The 22599-nt window shown below is 40.9% G+C and overlaps 1 protein-coding gene across 1 annotated transcript in view; it reads left to right on the top strand.

Moving 5' to 3' along the window:
- The window catches only part of DMD (dystrophin), a 2715231-nt gene that overhangs the window by 1266025 nt on the left and 1426607 nt on the right, over nt 1-22599 (top strand). The gene's annotated exons all lie outside the window — the stretch shown is intronic.

The raw sequence follows: 22599 nt of genomic DNA, 5'->3' as shown, positions 1-22599 counted from the left end.
GCTGTCCCAGGTTAAATACAAAGCATCCTCTATGGTCCCCCAAACCCTGCTAGGAGTGATCCCTGGGTGAAGAAAAAAGTTTAATCAGATTCTTTGCCAAGAAGAAAAATAGCTCTGAATGGAATGTAGTGTTCCTCTCTGCACACCATTAATGTGGTTGTGAATGCTGCCCTTTATATACTTTGGGTCTTACACATGTTTAGTTGAAGTTCTATCCAAGGTCACAAACTTGGTTTTGTATTCACCTAGTCTCATACAGTTTTAGTTGTGGTGATTGCACATCCATACACTTGGTTGCTGTGAGTAGTTGATCTCACACTTTGTTTTGGTACCCTATGGCAGTGCCACATAAATCATACTCAAAAAGAAAGGCGGCGCCAGGGATTGAACTTGCCAAAGCCCCACATCTGTAAGACCAGTGATCAGCAATTAAACTCTGCTGGGGTGGTCCTCTGAAATCTCTTTTCATTTGCCAAGTGGATCTAAAACATTATGTGAGATACTGTTCTAAAGTTAGGTATTCAATAGAAATAAAAGCCTATCTTCATGACATAAGGACATTGGTTTGTTAAGGCAAAATACAGGTTTCTTAGTGAAAAAAATCCTCATAAGATGCAAAAGTGATGTCTTACATAATTACTGAGGGATACAAAAGGAAAGAGAGATATCAAATTGGAATGCCCCACCATAGAGGCGGGGTGGGGTGGGGGGGGATACTGGATTCATTGGTGGTGAAGAATGGACACTGGTGGAGGGATGGGCTCTCAAACATTGCATGAGGGAAAAACAAGCACGAAAATGTGTGAATCTGTATCTGTATCCTCACTGTGACTCACTAATTAAAAAATAAATAAATGTAAATAATAAAAAATAATAATAATTACTGAGGGATAGTGAACATGGGAAATGATTGCATATCTATGTGAGGCAGCTAAGGAAAGTCTTCTGGGCTAGCTTTCCTAGAGAAGAGTAATTGTGAATGACATTTGAAACTTAACTGGTACTGGAAACTCGACTTCAGGTGGCAATCACAGTATAGTATACAGATGTGGATTCATAAGGCTATACCCTATAATATTACATAATATTATAAACAAACATTTCTTCTAGGGAAAAATCTCCTTAAGCTATTGAAATTAAAACGAAAGATATCCAAATTGCAAGTTGTAACAGGGTAATTCATGGCAAAAGACAATGAAGTGGAAATGAGTGTTCCAATAGACTGATGCCTGGATACGCCATGCGTGGCTTATACTACAGCATCTTACAAATGAGGGAGTTTCTGAAACTGACTCCCATCAACTGAGTGTAAATCTGGTTTCCTGAAGAAGATGCTTCACATAGAGCCTGGCTCATATTCATGCTCACAGGGGAGCCACAGAGGGGAAAGTGCGGGGGTGGAGGGTGCATTCCCTGTGTGATGGATCTGAGGCTACTGATGGCAAGGGACAGGGAGAGGGGACAGAGCAATAGTACAGCAGATAGGGTGCTTGTACACAATCTGCCCAGATTTGATCTGGGCATCTCATATACCCCCCTGAACCCACCAGGAGTGATCCCTGAGTACAGACTCAGGAGTCTGCCCCTGAACACTTCCAGGTGTGATACCTCCCCTTCCCCACCAAAATAAAAAAGAAACAGAGTGATTGCCATGGTGAGTCCAAGAAGTGATGCTCCATTAGACAATTTAATGTCATTCATAGCCAGTGGGAATAGATGCAGAGAATGAACAATATAGGAGATCAACTTTTTGTCTGATTGAGGGAACTAGGTATCTGCTACTTCCCATAATTGAGATTGAGATGGCCACATGAAAATTCCATAGGAAGGGTCTGAGATAGTACAGAGGTGAAAGCACTTGCCTTGCGTGTGGTTTAATCCCAGAACTACAAGTGGTGCCCCAACGGCATCAGGGATCATCCCTGAGCACAGAGCCAGATGCAAGCCATGAGCACTGCAGGGTGAGGTCCCAACTCATGTAGTAAAACATACATGTAGTAAAACAGGGACATGCAGGATCAAATTTCACTTTTTTATTTATTGAGTCAGGAGTATCTGCTTAAGGTTGATGCCAGCTCAAAGCAGACCCTGGGTCAACTACTCAAGCACCAGGAGTCCCTATGGAGTTGAGACCAATAGAGCAAGTGAGGGAATGAAAAATGGAAAGGTTGACCATGGGTCATGTATTTCCCGAGTCTTTGCTACGTGTGACTGGGTTTAGTTCCACTTAAAGCTTTAAAATAAATTAGGTGGAACCCAATGCTTTCATGCTTGCTCCCCATCATACCATTGGGTCTAAGGAAACCAGGGAGTTTATCTAATATTCTTCTACTTTTGTGCGAGGATTTAATTTATATGCATAAAAATCCCAGTACGTCTGGCCAGCGTTGTGACTATGGGTGGTGACCCAGCCTGCAGGAATTGGCCACCAAGTCTTCGGGGGAATTTGGAAGTCACGGACTTCTCTGCTTATGTGACTTCCTGTTTGCTCCAGAACTTGGAATACCCATGTGGGATTATTCCATCCATACTCCGGTCAAAGAAAGATATGCCACCCTGAAGATGGAACGCTGACTGGTTCTTTATCAGGCCACATTCAAGCTGCATTCAGGCTGTAGAGAGACCACTATGGGCACATCCAGAGAAAAAGAATCATAGGGCGCATTGAAGAATTTTATCCCAAATCAAGTTTTAGGGTGAGGAAATAGTATCTAGAGAGGAGATGGTGAGAGAGCAAAAGGGGACTCGAATGAAAATTAAGTCACTTGGTAGTTTCATAAAATGGAATCATCCAAATAGTCCAGTATGATAAAGAGGCCCAGGAAGATGAAAACAATTGGACTGTATGGACCTCACCTAGGACCTTGAATGAAGCAGGCTGGTATCTTGTGCATTAAGGAGATTATTATCGAGGGAGCGAGAAGAGAGTTATGTCTCCACTCTCCTGGTGGTGAAGGTGAGGGAAGACCCTAAGGGCACATGATCACAGGGATGGGCTGCAGGGAACCTTTGTTGTCAAAGTAGCAGAGAAATTTAATCATGTCTCTAAGTTGCAAAGAAAGGACTTCTTTGGGGGAACCTTCTCTCACTAGATCCCAAAGATAAGCAAGTGATGGAAGGTAAGTCCCGCTCCTTCCAGATGCCTGACACAAATTCCCAGGTAGTCGTGGACCAGCCACTGGTCATGCAGATCTGAGTCTTCTTCACATCCATATGAGGGACTGGGGATTGAAAAGGGGCTGAAGGGGGCCATCCAAGTGGTCCCTTGGCCCTTTGCTTGTCATAGTTACTGGAAGTAGGAAGTGATTTTCCTGCATAGGAGAAAATAATTCAAAAGTCATGTCCATTTGGATTCCACATGTCTTTGTTCATATTTGGAGGTTAGTGTCCACTTAAAAGTTTTAATTCAGGCAAAAGACGAAACTTCATATTGTCATTTGGACTTTGGCTGAATTGTGATAAGCCCAGATTCTAATCTTTAACAGAGTTCCCTGGGGAACAGACCCCTCTCTAAGCTGATGTCTCTTAATATCCGGGAAAACATTTTGTAGGATAGCGATAATGTATGTTTTTATACTTCAAAGGTATTTGGCATGAACTGTGGTTATTTCCCCAAATACAAATTCAAGGACACAGCAGATTTTGTTTGAGCCCCAATTTTGTTACAACCAAACTGAATTGTTGAAACCCTGAGTATTGAATCAGATATAGTTGCTTGCAGTAGTCTATTAGTCAAGGTCAGAGAAGTCACAGAAACTACCTAGAGGCTTGTAAGGAAGTTTCAACACAAGAGTTGAGTCTTCCTTGAAAATCGAAGAAACACAATTTAAAACTTAGTCCTCTAATTAGCTCTTTAGCCCCTTTGGTGGTTTCTTCCCAAACTCCATCTACTTACATCAGAATACCAGTCTCTTTTGTTTTAGTGTTGGGTCACTCCCCGGGAGTATTCAAGGTTTACTCCTGGCTCTGTGCTCAGGGATCACACCTGTTAGGGCTCAGGGGGCCATGTGTGCTTCTGAACATCAAACTTGGGTCATGCTTTTCTCACTCTACTAGTTCTGTTACCCAGACAAACAGCCCTTTGGACTGAATATTCACTGGAAAAAATCCAAATGATTTGTTTAGCTAATACATTATTATATATTTCTTTATTTTGGAGTACTTTGGAATTTACCTAAACATTCTGTTTAGTGGACCTAAGCCATTGTACACTATGAAGCATGTTTCATGTTTGCCTTGCAGTGCTATTGGCCTGGGTTCAATCTTAAACATCCCAGATACTCCCCTGAGCACTGAAAAGTAACTCCTGAGTGCAGAGCCAGTAGTAACCCATGAGGATCGCTTGGTATGGTCCCCAAACAAACAAAAATCCTGCTTATAAACTGATGAATAGACAAGCATTGTTATGACTTAATTAACTTAACTGAGCATACTCTCCTTAAAGTTGCATGAATTGGGGTCAGCGGAATAATACAGTGGGCAGGGCCTTGCACATTGCTCACCTTGGTTCGATCCCCGGTACCCTACATGGTACCCTGAGCACTGCCAGGAATAATTCCTGACTGCAGGCCCAGAAGTATCCCCTAAGAATCACTGGGGTGGCCCCCAAAGCAACAATTAAATGAATTTCTATGAATTTATTAAACAATAGCAATGCAGAATTGGAAAAGGATGTAAGTGCTTCCATTGTGTTGGTTTCATCAAACCTTTAGTGTACATTCTTTGCCAAAACTACCTTGCATTATTGGCAATATTTCTCAGCTCAAAACATGTGATGACTGATGGTACTTTCAAGTTTATTTATTTTAATTTTATTGTTTTACTTGTTAATATTGCTTCTGCTTAATTGACTCTTAAGGTAAATGGAGAGCACTCCTTTCTATTTTAAGACTTAATAGGACAATAACTGTGCTTTTTTCTCAGTCTCCTGCATTTTATGTTATTGGTGGAGGTGGATACATTTATTTGTTTTCCTCAAATGTATATATGTATATATATATATGTATATATATATATATATGTATATATATATATATATAGTCTATCCCTTCCCTCAGTGGGATAAACATGCATTCACTCATGCATTCACTGGTTTGCACATACACACAGGCACTGCTTACACAGGTTGCTTTCAGGGTTACATGGAGGCTAGTTAAAAATAATAAGAATTTGTTGAATGCGTACTTTGTGCCTAGAACTTGTGGCAAGCCTTTCCATGAAATCTTTTATATTTGATTTAGGAGAACCATACAAACAGGATTCGTTGTTATGAAACAGAGAGAGAAGCTTGAAAAGATCACCCAAGGTCATGTAGCCCAGGGGTTGGGGAGAGATGTGCCAGTTATCAGCTATTACCTTTCAGCATTGATCTGTCTGTGATACTGGGATATTTATTTATTTTTTTCCAGCGGCCTAATGCTAACTGAAACTTGTCAGGAGAGAGTGCTAAAATGACACTGGGGGAGGCAAAGGCTGATCATTTTCTTGATTCTTTTTGTTGGCTAAAGGAAACCCACTTTTCCATTAATAGACAAATGACCTTTCACTTGAAGAGGAGCCATGGCCCATTTTCTTCTCAATTAAATGCCTACGTAAAAGTCTGTGGGTTTTTCTTATTTGCCTACCTAATGTTTCTTATAGCTGTAATTATGCAGAGCAAAGGCAACACTCAATTGCCTGTTAAATCAGTCAAACAACCCGAGTTTTTAGTGCCTATGAATATTGAAAGGAGATATGTTAGATCCCCTTTCTAATTTCAGAGCATGATGTTGCATTCAGATAAGTCATAAAATATTTCCATTGCTTGGAAAGGTGTCTTTCGTTCTTCCTCACCTCGCAGCACTGTGATGGAATTCGTGGCAATGGTTTGAAAGTTGGTTGGCAAACCAGGAAACAGCTCCCAAAGCATAACAAATGATCAACTTTTGATTTTTACAACAGAGGAATCCAACTGCATAAGATGTGTTGGTGATATAGCAAGACATATAATGCCTGAAAATTCAGTATCTAAAATGCCTTCTGTAAAACCTCAAGAGCCTGGGACATTCCCAAACAACACATTTTAAGTGTCTTCTCCCTGGTTATGAAATAAGAATAAGCCTTTAAAAAAACTAGGACAGAAAGTATCTGTAACTGAGCTCATGGAATAAGGCAACTGTGAGAAGTGACGCCTCTTTCATTATACTTGTGTTGCAAGGTACTACGACTAGCAAGCCAGGCTTGGGGGCAAATGAACCTTTTTGGTAAGAAGAAAAATCTGAACCCGAGGCACAAGTAGATTGGCAGCTAAATAGATTCCGCATCACTTTGGGCTTAAAACTTTTTGTTTTGTTTGTTTGGGGAGCACACTTGGCAGTGCTCAGAGCTTGTAGGGCTGTGCTCAGGGGTGATTCCTGGCAGTGCTTGAGGAACCAGATGCGATGTTTGGATTCTATTGAGGCCGAGAGCATGCAGGGCAATTGCTCTACTATTTCTTCAGCCCACATTGAGGTTAAATATGTTGTAAAATGACAAACAGGGGAGATAGTGTCTCTCCCTGCAAAGGTGACCATTTAAAAACTCATCTCACTTCTTTCTCAAATATAAAGTCAGAACATTCATAATCATATTATTTCACCATCTTACTTGTAGTCGGAGTCCTGTGAGATTTTTTTGCTTTTTTGGGTCATACCCGGCAATATACAGGAGTTATTCCTGGCTCATGTACTCAGGAATTACTCCTGGAGGGAGGTGCTCAGGGAACCATATGGGATGCTGGGAATCGAACCCGGGTCGGCCACATGCAAGGCAAATGCCCTGCCTGCTGTGCTATCACTACAGTCCTGAGAAATTTTTGAAATGTCTGTTACCAGTAAGAGTTAGAGAGCAGTTGAATTTGAATTAAGAGCTTCAAATTATTGGCACACCGCCATGAGAAGCAAACCCAAGTTCTTTTGAAAGAAAAAATACCCTGAGTATTCTTACAAATGAATTCCTGTGAACAGTGAGTTCCCGATTGCAGAAGTAGAAGAGTAGAACAGCACTTCTTGACACAGTGCCACCACACAGGGCAGAATACCTTTGGCAATCCTTCCCAACTTTCAGAAATTAGAATTTGCCAGATAATTGCTGTGTGGCATATAAGCAGATTGTTGAAGAAACGTTTCTAGCTGACTTTGTTTGTGTCTTTGGAGTTCTTCTGTTATCCTGGGTTATACCTAAGGAGAATTTCTCTTATTTTTTTGTCCCAGTTGTATATTGTGATTCCTGATTAAGTGGATTTTTCCTCCATGTCCTTCACACATTCGTCCATATTTTCTTGAATTTCTCCTTAGACTCCCCCATTAGAGTAAAATTGTCAAAAAAGCCTGTTCTCTTGTTCATCTTTTTAAACCTGCTTAGTTTTGAAAATCAAAATTTGCATACTATCATTCAACTTTCTCTAATTCCATTTTCTCCTTTAGCTCTTTACTTACATTAAGTGTTTATTCTACTTCTGCGACTTTTAGAATGATTTCATTTATACTGGTGTTTGTTCTTTAACATAATTTTTATGAACTTTCAGAGCAATTTTTTTTCAGTCCTCAGTGTACTTTTCCTATAGCTACTTCTTTCAATAATTTATGCAGTGCCATGCTTTTAAATATTCTTTCCAGTGGGGCTGAGGAAATAATACATGGGTTAAGGCACTTGCCCTGTGTTCTCCCAACCCTGGTTTGATCATTGGATCATTGCCACTGGATATGATCCCCAGAGCACTACCAGGAGTGATCCCAGAGCCAGGAATCAACAAATAAATACGTAAGTAATCAAGTTGATATAAATATATATATCCCTTTCATGCTAATGATTTCAGAAGTATCTCTCATGTAGACCTCTTCCTAAATTCTAGAGATAAATACTCTAGTCCCTCTCTCTCTCTATATATATATATATCATTGTATATTTTATATGCTACACACTCAGAATCAAGGTCCTATAGAAATGTAAGATATCCAGTGCCTTTCTTCATCCTTGTTTAATGACGATTCATTCACTCTTTGTGTTTTATAGACTCACTGGACCTCTTATTATTATTATTATCATTATTTTGATTTTTGGGCCACACCCGGTGATACACAGGGGTTACTCCTGTCAGTGCTCTGGGGGACCATATGGGATGCTGGGAATTGAACCTGGGTCAGTCATGTGCAAGGCCAACGCCCTACCCACTGTGCTATGGCTCCAGCCCCACTAACTAGACATCGTTAAGTTAGCTTTTACTCCTCTCTCTTTGCCAAGTTTTCTTGTAGAGCACAGTCAGGTTGTCTCAGCAGATGAACTTGTGATCTGAGAGGCTATAAAACGTAATGTGCCACCCATCTTTTCAGTATTAACTAGTTTGCTGTAACTTCACTCTCAGCTTGATGTACTATAGCCTTAGGGAAAAATGTGAAAAAAATGGCCTTTTTGTTTATAAATAGGCTGTTACCATATGGGATAATCATAAGTCTATGCTCTAGATAACAGAATATATTCATCTATATCCATATATACACATATATGAAAGTACTTATACTTATATATGAAAATGTTTATATAAACAAACAGCCGACCGTCTATTATTCGTTTCAGTACCGAGTTACAGGTGAGTTATTTAGCAAAATTTATTGGGTGAATGGAAAGTGACTTATAGATTTACTTACTGACCATATTACTCTTAGGAGCTAAATTTTTTATATATTTGATTTATTTTTTATTGAATCACCATGAGCTGATTCAATGGTTTATTCAAAGCTGTTCATGGTTTATTTTCAGTCATATAATGTTCCAACACCCATCTCTCCACCACTGTACACTTCCCGCCACCTGTGTCCCCAGTTTCCCTACAGCCACCCCTCACCCCATGTGCCTCTATTACAGCACTTCATTTTTTCTCTGTGTTTTCTTTTGGGCATTATAGTTTGCAATACAGGTACTGAGAGCAGCTGCCAGGAAAAACGAAGTCATGAAATTTGCTTATAAATGGATGGACCAGGAGAGCATCATGCTGAGTGAAATAGTCAGAAGGAGCGGGACAGATATTTTCCATTCTAGTGGGAAGTAGATATGCCAAATGAACTATATTTAAGGAATTAAGTATAGTCTGGAGGACTGGCATATGGGTTAAGGTACTGGTGTGGTGTACAGCTGACCCTGGTTGTATCTCTAGTACTTCATGGTTTTCTAAGCTCTGACAGGAATGACCCCTCAGCACTGAATTGGCACTGAATCATTGGTAGCCTTCTGAGCACAAGAAGGTGTGTCCCAAAACTCTTCAAAACCCCCCTTAAGTAGACATCAATGTAATATGGATTTTCCAAATTGCAGATTTTTTGTGAAGTGGTAATAACTTAGTCAGCTTCTAATATTGCATATATATTCTTAGCATATAAATATACAAAGGTATTTTAATTTCATGCTTAAAATATACTCTTTCTCTCATATTCAAATTCCTTGAGATTCTTACTGGAACCTTAGAACTGTTGGCCATTTCCTCCCAATTATTGTAAGCAGAATCAGTTACTTAATTTTCGGGTCCCAGTATAAGACCTAATAGCCAGACTTCTTGTTCCAATACTTAGAATCCGCAGCAGTGACTACAGAGCAGTAACGTGTGCGTGGACGTGTGTAAGCATAAAGTACTGCATGGCCGTGCAGCTGCGGGTCGCAAAGGCCACGTTCAGTTGCCATGTCATATATTTGGTTAATTTCACAGTGAATTGCTTTTGAATTGTTTATAAATTACTGAACTTAGACTCATTTCTACCTTGTTTCAAAGAGATTTCATTGGAAACAATTCACTAGTGATAACTGTTTTCATTACCTGAAAGTTTGTAATTATTTCTTTCCCACTGACATCAGCCTTGACACACAAAGGTGTAAATGTTTTTTTTTTTACTTCCGGGGTACTCTGTCATCAGACCACGCGCACCACAAAAGCTCCAGGATCTCTGCAACACAGTCCCTGGTTTTCTTGCCCTCCTCCACCTTGGTAATCTATGGTCTATAATCAGAGTCTAAGGTTTTGTTTACATGGGACAGTATTCCTTTGTTCTGTTTCTATAACCACATCATACCTAATATTTTTCTCCTTCTGACTTATTTTATATAAGAGAGCACACTCCAGTTCATCCACCATGTAGCAAAAGGCAATATTTCTTCCTATAGATGAGTAATATTGCATCGTGTATATATATAACACAGCTTCTTTATAACATCCTCTGTAATAGTGTACTAGGGTTGCTACTAGTTCTGATCTACCAGGAATAGTGCTGAAATGAACATGGGTATGCATATAATTTTTGAATTAGTGCTTTCGTGTTATCTGTAAAAATACTAGATATATTGATGGACTTGGGGGAAGAGAGGAAGGGGGAGAGACAGAGAGACAAAGAGACAGAGAGAAAATGAATTCTGGTTCTCTAAACACAAAAGGCAAGGTGCTACTCCTGAACTACATCACTTGATCACTGCTCTGGTAATTCTATTCTTTCTTTTAAATCTATTCTTAATTTTGAGATACTTTCATAATATTTTTAATGGAGGCAGAACCATTTTATGTTTCTATCAACAATGATGGAAAATTCTTATTTCTCCACATCCCTGACAGTATTTTTTATATCTCATTGTCATTTGATTTGCAATTCCCTGATAACCAGTGATGATGGGCATTTTTCATGTGTCTGATGGCCATCTGTGCGTTGTCTTTGGATAAGTGCTGTTCAGTTCTTCTCCTATATTTGATGGGATTCCTTGCTTTTGTTGAATTTTATGAATGTTTTACATATATTTGTTATTGGCTCGTTGTCAGATGTATGTTTGGTGTTGAAATATCCTTTCCCATTTAGTATGATTTGTTGATGTCTTTTAATTTTAGTGGGTAGCATCTTTTGCAGTGCAGAGCATTTTAGCTTGATTGCGTATCTTTATTTCTGTTTTCTGTTCCTTTCTTTTGGTTTCACCAAAGAATACCACTGAAGCCAATCTATGGAGAGGCTTAGGTGCCTCTGTTTCTGTAAAAATCTGAGTGTCCAGCACATTCTAACACAAGAAAAATAAAGAATGCATGGGTCAATGAGAGAATAGAGGGTTAAGGCATGTACCTTATGGGCCCAAGTGATAGTACTGTGATTAACACCTTGCACACTGCCAATCCTGATTCACTACCCTGCATCCTAAATGGTCCACCTGTCCCCTGTTAGGAGTAAACCCCGAGTATAACCAGATGTGACCTAAGAAAGACAATTTTTTTACAAAATACCCTTTATAGTCTTTGGCAAAATTTTAATCCCCAGAGCCACAAGGACTGAGGAGCACTGCACCATTGAGCTCACACTTTGAACTCCTGGATCGGGTGACTGAGAATCAAGTGGGAAGTCCCTCCCCAAAAGACAAATAATTCATTTCTTTAATTAGAATTTAATCAAAATTAAAGTCCTGTGAGCCTGCCAGGAGTGATGCCTTAGCGTAGGGACAGGAGTCTTGAGCTCTGCTTAGTGTGGCCACAATGACAACAATTAGAAAATAGTTTTTCTTGAGGCCGGAGCGATAGCACAGCGGGTAGGGCATTTGCCTTGCACGTGGCCGACCCGCGTTCGATCCCCAGCATCCCATATGGTCCCCCAAGCACCGACAGGAGTAATTCCTGAGTGCAGAGCCAGGAGTAACCCCTGAACATCGCTGGGTGTGACCCAAAAAGCAATAAAAAATAGTTTTTCTCATTACATATGTGCCATAGCTTTTTAAATTGTCCGTGAAAATCATCTTCCTTTTTCACAACATCGATGATGTGTTTTATCTCGAAACTTGTGTGTCAAAATTTCACCAGGTCCTCTATTTTTAATTTTACTAACCAGTATTATAAAGAAACAGGAGCTGAAACAGCATGTGCCCCTGCAAGAACAGGTGTTTTGTTGGATTGTTTTTAGTTTGGGATATTTTTAACTTTATTTCTTTGTAAAATTTTCATATGGATGACTGGTTGTGTTTGTGTTTAATAAGTCTTTAATATTTCGGTACATTCCATCCTAACTTTACAACCAGGGCTTACTGTCCATAACATAAAATATGGTTCTCAAGGTTAAGTCCTAATGTGTCTTGTCTGACATAATCACTCCAGGCTTTGTATTGTAGTTTGCTTCTATATTAAATTTTATATTTGGATTTTTTGTTATTTGCTATAGTACCAGTTATTGTTTTATATTTAAAGTCCTGCTATATGTCATACTAAGCTCTTTTAAATTGATTCTACTTTCCAGTCACTTAATATTTTCATTCTTGAATTAAAACTTTCTTTTATTGGGGATAGGGCACACCAGGCAAAGCTTAGAGCTTCCTCCTCACTCTACACTCAGAAATCATTACTGACAGTGCTTGGGGGACCATATGGGTTGCATTGGATTGAACCCAGGTCAGCTGGTTTCAAAGCAAGCACCCTACTCACTATTCTATCTCTCTGGTCCCTGAATTAAAATATTTTAATATCAATGCCAAGGTCCTCTAAAATTGCTTGTATATTAAGAAATGTGAGAGGGAACATTAAGGTTCTTTACAACATATTCCAGTATGTCCCAAAAATTCTTCTCTATGATGAAGAATGCAGTTGCTTTTGTTGTTGTTGATTTGGGTCCACAGTGGGCTATGCTCGGGGTTACTCCTGACTCTGTGCTCAGAAATCATTTCTGGCTGGGCTCAGGGGCCTTATGTAATGCCAGGGGTTGAACCTATAGATGCTACCTGCTGTAAAGTGTCTTTAACCCCAAAGAATATCATTGTTTTCCATGTTCAAAAAGTTTTTTATTAAGTCATAGACTGTACATTCTCATAAGTCAGTTTTCATTGCAAGCAACATTAAAAATGTTGGAAAATCACGACTTCCGCCTTACCAAATGTGTGGTTTTCCTGAGTATCATGGAATTACTCTGTCACTTCCTTATTGTTGTAAGTCTAGGAAATTGTATATTTCTGTAATTAAGTTTTATATCCTCTTTCTAATTTTATTACCAATAATATTTTGAAAAGCTGGCTAGTTCTTCAAATCACATGTAGAAGAGGAAAAGAGTTTTTTTTCCTATACATTTTACCTTCCATTCCCCGTTTGTATTCCTAATATAGTAGAATTTTATTGCCTATGGGAACTATATTTTGAAATGTTCATCTAGATTCTGATGGTTACTGCGCTTTGGGAACTCTGGCTCGACTTTTACTGGAGCATGAATTGTTTCATGCACCCCACTTCGGTAATGAGGTCTAGGTTTCATAATCATTCCCTGTGTGGTCATTAACTTTCAGCTTTTCCATGTCCCTCGCCTGTTCATTGGGGTGAGTAATCTCTTTGTTGCGAAGTGCGAAGCTCTTTTTTAATAATGCCAGAACAATTAAATCGAACAGAAGCCTCCTTCAAGACTGCAGTTTCCTTTTTTCAGGACAATGAACACTTAGAAGAAACTATAGCAAAATTTTTACAGCATAGAAAGTGCCTGAAGATGGGGCTTGAGTGATAGTACAGTGGGCAGGGCAATTGCCTTGTACGGGGCAGACCCTCGTTCGTTCACTCCAGATCCAGGACATCCTATATGGTCCCCAAGCACCATCAGAAGAAATTTCTAAGTATAGAGCCAAGAGTGCCAGGTGTGGGCCTGAACACCACCACTTCCCCCTCTCCTCCCAAGAAAGAAAATGCCTGGATCTTTGCTTATTTTAACTCCATTTTGGAACAGTCTATATGGAACAGGCATTCCCTGTTGGACCATACAGAGAATATTAAGTAGCCCCCATGGTTATTTTCAGCATTGTGTATAACTTGCTATAGAGAAATGCCTTTTTTACTGTGCTTTGCTTTTACTGCACTTTACAGATACATTATCTATCACTACATCACAGTCATCCCATTGCTCATAGATTGCTTGAGCTGGTGCCAGTAGCATCTCCATTCGTTCCTGTCATGTGCTAGTGTAGCCCAATGGCATCTGCTCGCTCCAAGAACATGAAGAGCACGTTGTTGTTACTGTTTTTGGCATATTGAATATGTCACAGGTAACTTGCCAGGCTCTACTGTATAGGCGGGATATCCTCTGTAGCTTGCCAGGCTCTCTGAGAGGTGAGGTTATATAGCTGAGCCGGAGGTGGTTTGTGGATGTGTCTTCCACATACCTAATTTTTGGCCATTTAATTTCTTGGTAAACTTTGCCCCAGACTGTTGGGGTCTGGCCAAAGGCACAGCAGCGATTTTGGGGTATCTGGAAGTCTGAAGGCACCATCAGGCTTCTGTTGCACTGGCCCCACAGGTACAGGTTGACCTGCTGGCAGCACCATACCCCAGCCTTTATATATATATATATATATATATATATATATATATATATATATATATAATTTATTGAAGAGTCAAATGACAGTTAACATTTTTTGACATAAGCATACCTTTTATATATTCAGGAAAACTAACCAATATGTGCTATGCACTTAATTACTATGGTCTCTTTAGTTTTGTGATGCAGAACCCTATGTACAGTACCTCCAAAGTGTGGTGTTAAATCTGATTTATAATCATGGCAGCAGCCCTGTAAATGAAATTCTACTAACTGGGACCCCATTGCTTCATTCACAGCCCAAGCATCTCCTGCACAATAGGTTTCATTTGCAAATGATGAGCAGTTGTTGATGGGCTGGGGATGTGGGAGAGGAGGTAGGTTAACAGTTTTTGTCTGTATTAGTCAACTTAATATCTCACGAGGGCATCTCCTGACAGATGACTTGGGTGTCCAACAAGGAACTGAGTGTAATGCTCCACTTTGCCACTGTTTATCCATTCCCAGGGTTCACATCAACACACATGGATCTTCTTTCTGCACTCCCCACCTACAGCTTAAGAACTGTACCGTGTACTTGGCAAGCAAAAGCAAAAGCAGCTGTTGTCTACATCTTGCCCCTGCTGTTCAAGGTGCACATCCCAGCCAAATGAAACATATCAGAGCCAAAGACCTTGGCAGGGTTTCTTTGCTCCAAATCTGCAGTGTTGTCTAGCCTCTCTACTCAGACAACAAAAGATATGAAAGTGTGCTAATTACCTTAGTGCAAAAGAGTACAGCACTTCTTCAGAGGGACCTTAGGAAGTATTTAGTGTAGTCTGGCTAGGTAGGGTGATAGGTGGTCACAAACATGCCATGTCTTGCACTTTGAGTGCTTCAGAAGCATGTGCCATTATTTGGAGTTTTTATGATAATTACTGTTCAGTTTCATGTGTATGGAAAGGATGGAAAGGTAGCAGACATCCCCAGAACAGAGGGTTTTCCTTTCTCATATACCACTTTCAGTTGTCAAGAATCCACTTCTCATTTACTCTCACTGATGTGGCCCACAGATACCAATTGGCCCCTCTATTGTTTATTTCAAGGGGACCCAAACACCGGCCTCAGATTATTGAGTCTACATCATGGTTGGAGGAATGCAGGAAAAGTCACCAATATACATCATAAAAATACCCATTCAGGTCAGGGACTTCAGACTGACCAAAGATCAATGACTTTTATTCGTACCTGATCCTTGTGTTTTTCTTTTGCTACTCTCTACAAGGTGCTGTGCAGAATTGGCTTCTGCCTGTCATGTAAATTCGAGGAGACTTTATTCTCTTCTTCTTCTTTTTTTTATTTTACTGAATGACCGGTGGTCTTTGAAGACCACCGGAACCTAGTTACAGCCATATTCGAGGCCCCTCTCCACACATTTGTACAGGCCTCATGCATGAAGGTACTGGCAAAGGAACCTGGGTGTATGTGATCCCATCAACAGCCAACATCCAGAGACTTAAAAGCAAGCTCCCAGAAGAGAGCGATGCAGAGAGTCTCTTGCCCACACACCTGGCTGTCTCCCTTGGGGCCCCTCTCAAGGGATGGGTTCCAGCTTCCCTCCCCACCCCAAGCAGAGCTCCCGGCAGCCAAAGACCACCGGAACCTAGCTACAGCCATGTTCAAGGCCCCTCTCCACACGTTCGGACAGGCCTCATGCATGAAGGTACCGGCAAAGGAACCCAGGTGTCTAATCCCATCAATGGCCAACATCCAGAGACTTAAAAGCGAGCTCCCAGAAGGGATATCTTGTAGCCCACTTCTCCCTCTGGGAGAAACTGGCAATCTTCTGAGAGTTTCCGGCCCACATGGGACAGCCTTGCAAGCTTCCCATGGTGTATTCATATGCTAAATCCAGTAACAAGCTGGATCTCATTCCCCTGACCATGAAGAGCCCCCCGTGTGACATCATTGGGAGGGCCGAATCGAGATAGACTTCTAAGATCTCAGGGAAAGGACAAAATGAGAGGTTACTGAGCCCACCTGAGAAATTGGTGATTAACTGGATTTCGTGATTTTGATCGTGTGATTGAATGACCATGAGATAGTTACATGCTTTCATGTTTGGGTTACAATCACACATGGTCAAACACCCATCCCTTCATCAGTGCACATTCCCCACCACCAATATCCCTGGTATAAACCCCTTTCCCACCCTCCCCCTACCTCCATGACATACAATATTACCCATACTCTCTCTCTACTTTTGGACATCATGGCTTGCAACACAGACACTGAGAAATCATCATGTTTGGTCCATTATCTACTTTCGGCACACAATTCCCATCCCAACTTATTCCTCCAGCCATCATTTTCTTAGTGACCCCTTCTCTGTTCCATCTGCCTTCTCCCCTTTGCTCATGAAGCAGGCTTCCAGCTATGGGGAAATCCTCCTGGTCCTTGTATCTACTGTCCTTGGGTGTCAGCCTCATGTAATGTTATTCTGTACTCCACAAATGAGTACAGTCCTTCTATGTCTGCAAGAATGCTTTAACATTCGTAAGTCAATCAACATAATTCATCATATCAATAAAAGAAATAATAAAAACCATATGATCATATCAAAAGATGCAGAGAAAGCATTTGACAAGATCCAGCACCCATTTATTCTCATATTCTGACAGTCTGAATCCTTAAATGGTGGGCTTGACTGGGACCAAAAGATCTGAGGTCTTTGTCTCATTATTCTGTTTGCTGGAATTGCCTCCCCTTGTCAAGTAGTACCAAGTAGCTCATTGATTGGCATTGATTGATTTCAATAGATTGATGAATTATATGTTGACAAGCATCCATCTGCCTTTAGTCAGTCTCTATAAACTCTCTCTCTCTCACTGGTAATACCTTCTCTAATGGGGTGAATACACACATGCCTCAGATTGGAAACAGCAGTTTACAGTGTTCTGTTTGTGACACCTAACCTTGCCACAGAATTATGGTGGCATTAGGGCAGAGTCTCTGCATTTGTATTGTCTTGAAAAAAAAAACAGAAGAGAATCCCTGAACTCTGCTACATTAACTTGTGTCTCTGTCCCTGCTTTTGTTTCACAAATTGTGCTACGATATGATCGTTCCCTCAGAACTGAAGTTTTGCTCAACTTAGATGCTATATGACAGAGCTGGTGGGCACAATCCTAAATTAATTCATCCCTAGACTAGTAATTCTGTCTCACTTGTGTGTCAGGAGCACTGATATATGATATCTTAATTATTTACTGTGTCTATTAATTGTTAGGTGCCAGCAGTTTCTGTTTCCATGTTATGCACGCATGTTGAGAATGACCCTTGGCCAGCGAAGTTTTTCAGAGCAATGGAGTCTTTTAAACGTACCTGATTGAAAACATGGGTAAAACAAACTCTGTAAAATACTTCTAGATTTACTATATTACACTTCTATCTCTTTCTTTTTGAAGCTAAAGTAATATATCAGTTTTGTCTTGTCAGGGCAGGAGACCAATTTCATTTTTTCTACCTAGGAAGATGAATGGATGAAGCAATAATTCAGAAGTGTCTTAAATATATGACTGTACAGTTCATTGACCATTCTATCAATGCTTTCCTTGAAAGTGATGACTATCTGGTGCCAAGTCCCATTGATAAAGTGATTCCCAAGCACTACTTTCAAGTACACTTCACTTAGAGGTCACAGAAGAAGTTCAGTGACCTGCAAAGACCTGAAGTGGATTAAATTCCAGTTACATGTTACACCAATGGTCTGAGCATTTATACACACACATATATGTATATATATGTGTGTGTATATATATATATATATATCCTTTCCCTGTGAAGGAAATTATAGCATTCTCTGTGCACATGGTTTGTGGGGTTTTCTATTCAGTAGGTTGAAACCAAAATAAATCTAGTACACCTTCGTGAATAATGCAGTGTTCATTTTCTTATGCTTAAAGAGTATGGATACACACTTTATGCATATCAAAGTGGTTACATGCAGCCTACATCTCTGTCAGGTACAATAACAAATAGTTAAAATTGCTTGTTTCACAGCTTCCCATAACACTTATATCTAAAGAGATTGAAAGCAACGTAGTTTTAACTCTTGTACTCTTTCTTTTTCAAAAAGCACTGCATAGAACCCCGTTCTTTAGAAAACAGGGGCCCAGTAAATGGAAAACAATAAAGTAAAACTTTGGATGTCACTTTTTGTTTTAGTTTTGAAGTTTTAAACCCTTTCTGTTATAAATGATCTCTCTCCTGTGCGTGATCTTTCGTCCCTTTGCTTCTTTAGTTCGGGGAGGGGGTCTATCAGAATGCTCAGGAGCACCGGGGATACTCCTGGCCCGACTGTTACAAATGGGTTTGAGAATTCAGTGCTTGAGACTGATAATAAAGTTTCAGGGCCTCCTTGCACTAGATCTGGTGGCGCTCCGGGAACTGTGAATTGCTGGTGAATTAAACTGGGACCTTGTATGTGAGCAATACCTGGGTGGGCCTCTCACCTCTCAGTGAACTCTCCAACCTTGCTTTTCTACCAATTTTCATTTCATTTTGTTTGCAAAATGCTGGCCCCATTCTCCTCTGGATATATTTCTTTAGGCTGCTGAAAGTCAACTTAGCCACCTAGCTGTGTTATGTGAAACTTTCCAGGGATCTGCTATTTTTGTTTCCTCTTTTGACCATTGTCTAAACTCCAGAAAATGGAACTTTCTTGCTCTCTGGTCAACCCCATGTCCGAGTGTCTAGCCTCTTTGAAGAAATCTTGTAAAAAATTGTGAGAACTAGTTTCTGAAACAAATGGACCATCCTCATGTCCCTTAAATTGTTCATGGCATGCCTCCTGAGCACTGTAACACTGTCTTCCTATTGTTTATTGATTTGCTCGAGCAGGCATCAGTAACGTTTCCATTGTGAGACGTGTTGTTACCATTTTTGGCATATCAAATATGCCACAGGTAGCTTGCCAGGCTCTGCCGTGTGGGCTAGATACTCTCAGTAGCTTACCGGGCTCTCTGAGAGGGAGGGAGGAATCGAACTCGGTCAGCCGCATGCAAGGCAAACGCCCTACCTGCTGTGCTATGATTCCAGTCCTCCCTAAACTCCTGCAAATGGTGCTTCCAAATGTCCTTGTTCAGAGTTTGGTCACTGGGCTTACCAATAAGCCCAACGGTGCATTTGATAGCAGTCTCCCTCACAAGGGACATCAGTAGAGGAATAGGAAACCTCTTTTCTGGCATGTGTTTTCTGGTCTTCATCAGATAGTTATATCCCTTCCATTGAACCATTCCATGCCTTTCCCTAGACTGCATTCTAGCTGTTCATTTCTTCCATTATCTCCTCTGCCTCCCCCTCAGTTTATCAAGTATTCAATTCAGAACTGTATGTGTCATTGTTGCCCTGTATGGACGAGAGGCACTCCACAACTGCGAAGTTTGTGCATCAGGCAGAGAAGAGTTTCTTACTGGCATTGCAGTGGATACCATTGTTTCCTAACCTCAGCTGTCATGAAAAAGGGTTTCAACCGAGTTGTGTTGAGCGGACAGTTTTCATCTCTGAGCTAATGATTGGCATCTGATTTCTGTTTAGGCTTAAACCATACAGGCAAGGAAGGGGTGTGCCATTCCTTTGCAACACCCACCCCAACCCCACTGCCACCGGGGGGTCCCATTGCCCAAGGACATGAGGTAGAAATTAGGAAATGCAAACCTGTGTTTCTGCTTCCTCCTACTGCATTTTTTAAAAATGTTGTGACCCAAAAAGCAAAAAAAAAAATGCTGTGCATGTATTCTGTATACAGAGTACACAAACACAACCTTACTTGGGGGTGCAAGTGTGGGTTCCTAATGTGGCCATACAGAAGCTCTCCTGTCTTCATATTTCTTTCATCAAGATAACATCCTCATTGGAAACATCTCTCCACCCCTCCAACATGAAGCACTCTTCCTCTGTCCATGAAGCCATTTTCCTGGCCAACAGCTCAAATATTACTTCTCCCTGCACACACCACTTGACTTAAGGGAAGACTTTTGTGACAAGGGGCGCTGGACAGCACAGGCTTCTCCACAGCACCCTTTTTCATTGCCAATCCCTTTCCCGACCCCACCATCTCCTCCCAATCTGAGGAAAGTGTGTGTGTGTGTATGTGTGTGTGTGTGTGTGTGTGTGTGTGTCGGGGGAAGGGGGAGTCCTTCACATCCTCTATTAAGATATTTGCATTTTAGAACTGTTGCCTGCATGCATGATCACTGATCACTGCAGGTCTCACATGCTTCTGCGTGATGCTTTTCAGTCACATGCTAGATGCATGTGACTTTTGAGTTGCGGAGCTTCCAGGCAAGGTGGTGCTTGCACATGCCTGGCAGCCATGGGCAGGAGGTCACACACTGTGGCTCCAGCAGAACCACCCTAAAACTCAGCCAGTGGTACTTAGTTTAGCACATGTGGGTGGCCCCAGGGATCAGACTTGCAGTGTCCCATTTGCAGGACAGGCATGTTTATCACTGAGCCATTTCTTGACTCCTGTCTTCCATGGAGTTAATTTCTTGCTCAACCCCCTGAGTAGGCCTAGAAATGCATTTAGCTGCCATCACAGAGTCCAAGTTCGTAACTTAATGCCATTGCCATTCTTTGTTGTGCTCTCTGACGTGAAGGATGATGATCTCCAAGTTACCTTCACTTGCTCAAGGTAGAAAGATTGAAGTACCATCATTTAGGCTTCTTAGAGAAAACAGAAGCTTCCAACACACTTGGGATTTGGATTTAACTTGACTGTGTTTGACCCCACATTCCTAAGCACATGGAATTGGGCAGACAGTATAGCAGCTTGGGTGCCTGCCTTGCATGCACCCAGCCTGATTTTGATTCCTAGCACCCCGTCTGGTCTGCCAAGCACCAGCGGGAGTGGGGAGTGATCCTTGAGTACAGAGCTGGAAGCAAGCCCTGAGAACAGTATGGTGAGACCCCAAAACAACAACAACAACAAAAACAACAACAACCATTCAAAACCTTCAGATATTTTAGGATAAATTGTGTTGGTAGAGTACTGAAAAAAAGGCCAAATACCCACTTCTGCTATTCTGTCATTGAGGGTAAATCTTGCTATTTATTGTTTTTGGGCATGGGAGCAATTAGGACCACATCTGACCCTGCTCTATGCTTACCACTGGCTCTGTGCTCAGGGATCATTCCCATGATGCCCAGAGGATCATACGTGGTTTCAGGGATTGAACTGGGATACATCACAGGCAAGACAAGTGCTTCACCCTGGTCCTATCTGGCCCATTATTTTATCTCTTAAAATAGGAATAATTTGCTGTTTATTGTTCTCAGTTGAAGAATGCATCCAGAGTTTTGAGCTAACCACATTTAAAACCATAATAACAGATTGACTTAAAATGTTCCATTATTAGGGAAATTAAATACAGCAGTGCCAGGAATGAAAAGCTTGTCCAGGGCTGGATGTCTCTGGTGAGAACCTCAAAATAATAAGATATTAATAAAATAAGCCGTAGTTTGCTTTTAAAAACAAGCCACATGTTATCTGTTCTTTCCTCATTTTCAAGAAATATTAACGAGTGGAACTTAAAGCCCTCCCCAGTGACTTGTCTTCACACAATGCCTAGAATTTCCTTGATCAGTGGAAGTCAAGCAGGCGTGAATCTGAAATTCTTTTTGTTGTTGTTATTTATCTTTTGATTTTTAGGCCACACCCTGCTGTGCTAAGAGCTTATTCTTGGTCTTGTGCTCTGCATTCAGGTATCACACCTGGCAGTGCTTGGGCAACCCTTTGGGGCATTGGAAATTAAACCCTGGCTGGCTGCATGCAAGGTTCTGCCCACTATGCTGTCTATTTCTCTGGACCCAAGTCTGAAATTATTGTGCCAAATGATATTATAGAACTTTGAAGAGCCAAATCTCTGAACAGTCCAGCTTATGAAACCGCATCTTTCCATTTTAACTTAGAGCCAATGAAAACAGTCCTGATTGCAATGATAACTATTAATCATAATTCACATTTGGAGTAATTTACAAATAAAACCATATTCCCTTGGTTCAAGGGCACTGGGTATGAAACCAATGTTTGCTGCATAATTGGATCTAAACTAAGGTTTGTGAAATCAGAAAGATATTTCATCAGGTAGGATACTTTTCTTGCATACAGCTGACTCGAGTGCGATCCCAGGCACCCCATTTGGTTCCCTGACCCCATCAGGATTGATCCCTGAACTCACAGCCAATATTAATCCCAGTGGTTTGTTGTGTAGTAAAGAGTGTGAGAAAGGCCCGTTTGGGATGGGAG

Source organism: Sorex araneus, chromosome X, assembly GCF_027595985.1.
Source record: "Sorex araneus isolate mSorAra2 chromosome X, mSorAra2.pri, whole genome shotgun sequence".
Lineage (NCBI taxonomy): Eukaryota > Metazoa > Chordata > Mammalia > Eulipotyphla > Soricidae > Sorex > Sorex araneus.
Note: the sequence above shows the minus strand (reverse complement) of the source record. Positions and strands in the feature narration are given on the sequence as shown.